Here is a 7,052-nt window from a genome sequence, read left to right as displayed (position 1 = left end):
GCTTCCCCCTCTCTCTCTGCCTGCCTCTCGCCTACTTGTGATCTCTCTCTGTCTGTCAAATAAATAAATAAAATCTTTAAAAAAAAAGAGAGAATGAATTTCTTTTTTCATTTACTTTGTGCATTCTATAGCTATTTTCTTTGTAGTTACAATGGGGATTATATTTAACATCCTAAAGTTGTAACATTCTGATTTGAATTTAGACCAGCTTAATTTTAATAACATACAAAAACTCTTCCTTTACAGCTCTGTTCCCACCCTTTGTGTTGTTGATGTCACAGAATTACATCTTTAAACATTCTGTGCCCCAAAATATAAATTAAGAATTCTTTTGAGGGGCTCCTGATGGCTCAGTGGGTTAAGCATCTGCCTTCCGCTCAGGTCATGATCTCAGGGTCCTGGGATCAAGCCCTGAATCAGGCTCTCTGCTCAGCAGGGAGCCTGCTTCCCCCTCTTTCTCCTTGCCTGCCTCTCTGCCTACTTGTGATCTCTGGTTGTCAAATAAATAAATAAAATCTTAAAAAAGAAAAAAGAATTCTTTTGAATGGATTAGTCTCAACATCATGTAGAAAAAAAAAATTGGTGTTAGAAACCAACATCATGGGCACCTGGGTGGCTCAGTGAGTTAAAGCCTCTGCCTTCAGCTTAGGTCATGATCTCAGGGTCCTGGGATCGAGTTCCATATCAGGCTCTCTGCTCGGCAGGGAGCCTGCTTCCCTTCCACTTTCTCTGCCTGCCTCTCTGCTTACTTGTGATCTCTGTCTGTCAAATAAATAAATAAAATCTTTAAACAAAACAAACAAAAAAAGAAACCAAGGTCATAATAATACTAGCCTTTTGACTAATAATTTTTTAAAATGTCTCTCAGATAATAGAGCAAACAAAAAGTGCATTTATAAATCATTATTAAAATAATATTAGCATCTTAATTGCCCATATATGATACTGTGATTTATAATACAAAATACACGTGTGGTCTCCATTTTCCATTCCTGACACAGAGCTTCTCAAACCCTCAGACAGAGAGATAAAGATATCTTTTGTTATGTTAATGAGGCGATCCTTGGACCATCCCTAAGGCAGAGATATGATTGTCCACGGACAATCATATGATTGACTAGAGATTTGGAACTTCGCATCTTATAACCCTAACTCCTGGGAAGGGAAGGGCCTAGAGGCTGAGTTGAATTGCCACTGGTCAGTCTTGCCCATGTAATGAAGCCTCCATAAAAACCCAAAAAGGTGGGCTTCCTAGAGCTTCCAGGTGGGTGAAGACATGGCTATCTGGGGAGAGAGAGCACAGAAGCTCCATGCCACCCCTACCCCACCCAACATCTTGCTGTCTGCCTCCCTTCTATCTGGCTGTTCCTGAGTTACCTCCTTTTATAACCAGTAATAAACCAGCATTCTGGTAAGTGCAATGTTTCCCTGAGTTCTGTGAGCCACTCTAGCTCACTCATTGAACCCAAGGAGGAGGTCGTGGGAACCTCTGATTTATAGCTAGTCATTCAGAAGCACGGGAGACAGCCAGGACCTCCCTCTGGCTTCTGAAGGGGATCCAGGCTTATAGGACAAAGCCCTTAACCTGTGGAATCTGATGCTATTTCAGAGTAGGTAGTGTCAAAATTGTGAAATTGTAGGACATCCAGCTGCTATTGGAGAATTGCTTGGTGTGGGGGAGGAAGACATTACATGTCAGAATTCGGTACAGAATCTCACCACATTTTAATTTTATTCAGATCTTCATTTCCTTAGGTATTTTCCAAGTGCTATCAAGCAGCTTTTCACATCACCCCACAAGACCACCCTAAGCATTTCTTGGGGGTGGAACAAGTTCCCTCGGTTTCCTTTTTAAATATGAGAATGTTTTGGGATGCCTGGGTGGCTCAGTGAGTTAAGCCTCTGCCTTCAGCTCAGGTCGTGATCGCAGGGTCCTGGGATCAAGCCCCACATTGGGCTCCCTGCTCAGTAGAGAGCCTGCTTCTCCCTCTCCCTCTGCCTGCCTCTCTGCCTACTTGTGCTCTCTCTCTCTATCTCTCTGTCAAATAGATACTTTTATTTGACAGTATTTATAAATAATAAATATAAATAAAATCTTTTAAAAAAATGAGCACTGGGTATTACAGGCAACTGATGAACCACTAAATTCTACCTCTGAAGCCAGTAAAAAAAAAAAAAAAAAAGGAAAAAAAAAAGAAAAAGCAGCAGCAGTCAGTGATCAGACAACTGATCCTCTATATTTGGAGGACAAGGTGCTTTTTGGCCATTTGGGTCCTGCAGGGGGTAATGCAAGCTGCTGTAGGAACATGTGCACAGGCACCTGCCACGGGTCTGGGGCCGAGGGCTGGGCAGCTGCTACTCTGCTAAGAGCTGAAATGGAAAGAAATTACCACAGTGCACCATCCAAGCCTTCCTCTGGAAGTTTTCAGGCTTCAGTCACCCCCATAGTTCCGAAATGAGTCTCCGGTGCAATTACCGTCCCGGTGGGGAGTCCCGGTGGGGAGTCCTGGTGGGGAGACAGATTCCTTGCGCCTCCCGCTCTGCCATCTCCCCAGAATCCTCCGGGGGTTCTTTGTCAGGTGATGACAATGTTCTAATATGGGTTGTAGTGAAGGTTGTGCATATCTGTGAATAGACTAAAAACTGTTAGCTGGTACACTTTAAAGATGTGGATTGTATGGTATGTGCGTTATATTACAAGAAAGCGGTTATTTATTTTTTTAAAGATTTTATTTATTTATTTGAGAGAGAGAGAGAGAGCATGAGATTGGAGAAGGTCAGAGGGAGAAGCAGACTCCCTGCCAATCTGAGAGCCCAGTGCGGGACTCGATCCCCAGACTCCAGGATCATGACCTGAGTCAAAGGCAGTTGCCTAACCAACTGAGCCACCCAGGCGCCCAAGAAAGCAGAAAAGAAAGAAAGAAAAAGTGCTGCTCTTTCCATGAGGGAAGCCATTCGATGCAATCAGCCTGCCATCACCAAGCTGACCGATCCGCTTGGGGACTGCTGCTGGATCAGGGGATTTAGTGCTGGTCTTTTCTGCTGGCAAACTGAGCACTTACCAGTGGCAGTAGCCAGATCAGCCTTTCCGAGCGGAAGTTCTGATTGAGGATCCCACGAGCAGCTCCGCTGGCCGCCCCTCAGCCCCGATGGTTAATGAGCTGGGTTGGTGATGATGGCAGTGGCTGGGCAAAGCGACTGACTGGTGTCCACAAGATGGCTTATTCTATCTTCCTAAAATCTTATTTTCTGAGTTCACTCTGGCGAGCCCGTGTAGGACACAATTCTCTTCCTCCTCTGGAGAGTTCTACTTATCTCTTCCCCAGACCTCTTTGTAGCAGTCTCTGACCATCCAGCCAAACCATTAGTCGCAACTGATGAATTGATATAGATCTGTATTTCTGGGCATCTCTTGCTGCAGTCAAAATGGACAACCGGGTGCTCTGTTCAAATTTCTGCCCATGGGCAAAGTTTCCCTTGACCCCCATCCTTCAGGGGTGTCCCAGGATGGCGCTATCATGATACAGCTGTCTACTTTTGGGTGGTGCCTCCATGTCCTACGTAATTATATGTAAACCAGAGTTTTCTGTCACTAGAGTTTTACTATCTGCAAAATCTGATTTTTTTTCTTCTCAGTCAACTAGTCATAGAGAGTTCCCCATGGGCCATAGGTGAGGTTTGAGAGCAAGAAGGCATTGAAGCAGGAATCAGGGACCTGGACATCAGGGTAACTTCCTCAGGCAAAGTACTCATGCCTTCACCACCTGCTAGAACCGTCTTGTCTAAACCACTTTCACAGATCGCTGCTGTGCATGCCTAACTTTGTACTTCTTGGGTCGTGCAACAGGTGATGAAATGTCGCTCCATTGGCATAGTATCTTAGTGGCCTGGGGTCAAATATTTAGCCTCTACTAAAGCCCAGTAGAAAGCCAAGAACTGTTTTTTCAAAGATAGAATAATTATTTTCAGAGAATGACCTGACTTTGCTCCAAAATCCTAGAGGTCTACACCATGATTCACCAATAGGGAGCTGAGAGTCCCCAAAGAGCACCCCGTCTACCAAGACGCTTCAAGCACCATTGTCTCAGCCCAGATCTGTCGCAGGGCTCTCCCTCATTCTGGACCCCACTCATAACTCACAGCTGTCCAGATCACTCAGTAAATGAGTGACAGCAGGTATTTCTAAGTGAGGTATATGCAGATTCCAAGGTTTGAAGAAGTTCTCCCAGCATTGGGCCTCTCTTTCAGGATCAGGAGGGCTATGAGCAGCAACTTCGCCTGCACCCAGGAAGGAATATCTCTACATCCCTCCAATCCCTGGACCCCAAGAATGCTCACTGAGGTGATAGACTGCAAATTTTTGTGGGTGGGATTTATTTCCCAATCTCTGGCATGCAGTTGTCCTTCCAATGTGTATAAAGTGGTGGCTATTTCTTGCTCATCAGATCCCATCATCATAATATCCTCCAGCTAATGGGCCAGCGTGATGTCCAGGGAATAAGGCAGGTGCCTAAGCTTGGTCCAGACCATCTTATGACATAGGGCTGGAGTGTACCTCTTGGCTGGTATACCTCTTGGCTGGGACAGTAGAGATGTTTCTGGCTTTGCCAGCTGAAAACAAACTTCTGATGGTCTTTACTATCAGGTATAGAAAAAAATTAAAACATTTTTTTAAAAAGCACGTTTTTCAGATCAGTAACTGTATAACAGGTCCCAGAAGATCTGTTGATTCCTCCAACAATGAAACCCCATTTGGAGCAACAGCAGCCATTAGCCACCTCCCCTGCTTACGTCTACAATGATCCACTGTCCTCCTCCCAGATCCCTCTGTCTTCTGCACAGTCCAGATAGGCAAGTTGATGGGGTTGTGGTGAGACTCACTCCTTTGGCATCTTTCAAGTCTTGTTGGTGGCACCAATCTCCGCAATCCCTCCAGGAATGTGGTATTGCTTTTGGTTTGCTATTTGTATAGGCAGAGAGAGTTCTAGTGACTTCCACCTGGCTCTTCCTACCGTGATACCCATCAACTCCGTGGTTCAGGGAACCAATGTTGGAATTTTTATAATTGCTCAATGTATCTATTCCAATTATGCATTTCGGCATTGAGCAAATATCCACAGGATGGATTCAGTGACCAGTTAGGCTTTCTGTGGGACAGAACTTCCCTGAAACTCTGTTGATCACCTGACTCCCATAGCCCCACTCTGACTAACAAACCGCTAGCTCCCGAGGTTCCAGGAACTTGAGTCAGTTCCCCCCCAGTGTCCACTCATGCTTGGAAAATCTGATTATCTCCTTTCCCCCAGTGTACAGCTGCCTGGTAAATGACCAGTCTCCTCGGAGAAGTCTAGGAGAAAGATTACTAGCATGCATTTTGGGCAGCATAACAGGGTCCTACCTCCAAGGATCCCAGCCCCTCCTTTCATCGAAGGCTCAAGTGTAGGATGTGATCGAGGTGCAATGACTCTGTGTTGGTCATCCAGCTCTGAACTCATTCACTAGTCCCACAGCTCATCCGCTAATTCAGATCAAGCAAGACTTTAGTAGGCTGCCTGCCTATTTCATTTCAAACTAGGAAATGCCAATGAGCTCTGCAAGTCAGCCTGTTCTCACTCCTGGTTGGGCTTCACTCTCCAGTGGAAACCATGCTATCTGATCTTTGGCGTGTCAATGCCCGCAGGATCCCTGCCACCTCTGGTCTGTAGTGCCTATAGAATTTAGAGTTCCCAGTTCAAGGGCAGCCGTTTCCCCTAGGATTTCTGACCTTCGAAGAAGAACCACCATGAAGCTCTTCAAGGACGCTAGGAGTCCTTCCTATGACTTTATTTCTGACAGCCACATGACAGCTGATGATAGTGACCTCACTGTGGCTCTTTAACACCGCCCACCCCCCTCCATGGTATAGCTAGTCTTAAATGACAAAGCCACTCAGTATTCCAGTCTTTCTAAGCCTATGTGGGTTTCTTTCCAGCTTAACTGAGATATCATCAATAAATAAAAATTCTATATATTTATGGTATACAGTGTGTTGTTTTGATGTAAGTATATATCATGAAATGATTACTACAATCAAGCTAATTAACATTTTCATCACCCTTGTGTGTGTGCATGTGTGTGTGTGTGTGTGTGTGTGTGTGTGTGTGTGGTGAGAACACTTGAGATCTACTCTCTTGGCCAGATTCAGTGTTACTGTAATAAACGCAATATTATTAACTATGGTCACTGTGCTGTATATTAGATCTCTGGAATTTACTCATCTTGTATAATTGGAGCCTTGTGCCCTTTGACCAGCATCTCCCCATTCCTCCCATCCCCAGCTGCTGGCAAGCACCACTCCACTCTCTGCATTTATGAATTTGATTTTTATGGATTCCACTTACAAGTGATATCATGCAGTATTTATTTCTCTTGTGTCTGGCTTATTCTACTTAGCATTGTGTCCTCCGGGTCCTAAGACTTTTGGATACTTTCCTTCAAAGCAGGACTCAGCAAACTACAGCCCAGGGACCAAATCTACTGGACAAGCTGTTTTGTATGGCCTGCAGGCTAAAAATGGCTCTCACATTTTTTAAAATTTATCTGAGAGAGAGAGAGAGTGAGTGCATGAGGTGGGGGAGGAACAGAGGGAGAAGGAAAGGGACAAGTGGACTCAGTGTGGAGCCCGACGAGCCAAAGCAGATGCTTAACCCACCCAGGCATCCCAGTTTTCACATTTTTAATTGAAATAAAATCAAAAGAATAATAATATTCTGTGACACATGCAAATGATATGAAATCCACATTTCAGTGTCCATAAATAAACTTTTATGGGGACACAGCCATGCTCATTCTTTTACCAATTGTCTTTGGCTGCTTTTCCACTCTAAAGCCGGAGCCGCAGCCGGCACTGGCCTATAAACCCTAAAATATATCCTATCTGGTCTTTTACAGACAAGGCTTGCTGACTCGGACTCTGTGGGTCCACCAAGGAACCTCTGACATTTTAACCTAGGACAGGCCACCTTCGGGTACACAGGTCCGTCAAACAACCAAGCAAACCATCAGAGGTATTC

The 7,052-nt window shown here is 44.9% G+C and overlaps 1 long non-coding RNA gene across 1 annotated transcript; it reads right to left on the bottom strand.

Annotated features, from left to right (window-relative positions):
• Nucleotides 1–2,518: 2,518 nt before the first annotated feature.
• Nucleotides 2,519–5,730, bottom strand: LOC125088478 (uncharacterized). The gene is made up of 3 exons (XR_007123714.1): nucleotides 5,399–5,730; nucleotides 4,792–4,960; nucleotides 2,519–2,625 (listed from the first exon to the last, which is right to left on the bottom strand). It is a non-coding gene; the product is annotated as an uncharacterized LOC125088478 (long non-coding RNA).
• Between the last annotated feature and the right edge of the window lie 1,322 nt (nucleotides 5,731–7,052).

This window comes from Lutra lutra, chromosome 17 (assembly GCF_902655055.1).
Source record: "Lutra lutra chromosome 17, mLutLut1.2, whole genome shotgun sequence".
NCBI lineage: Eukaryota > Metazoa > Chordata > Mammalia > Carnivora > Mustelidae > Lutra > Lutra lutra.
The sequence above is the reverse complement of the archived record's forward strand: the minus strand, read 5'-3'. Positions and strand labels throughout refer to the sequence as shown.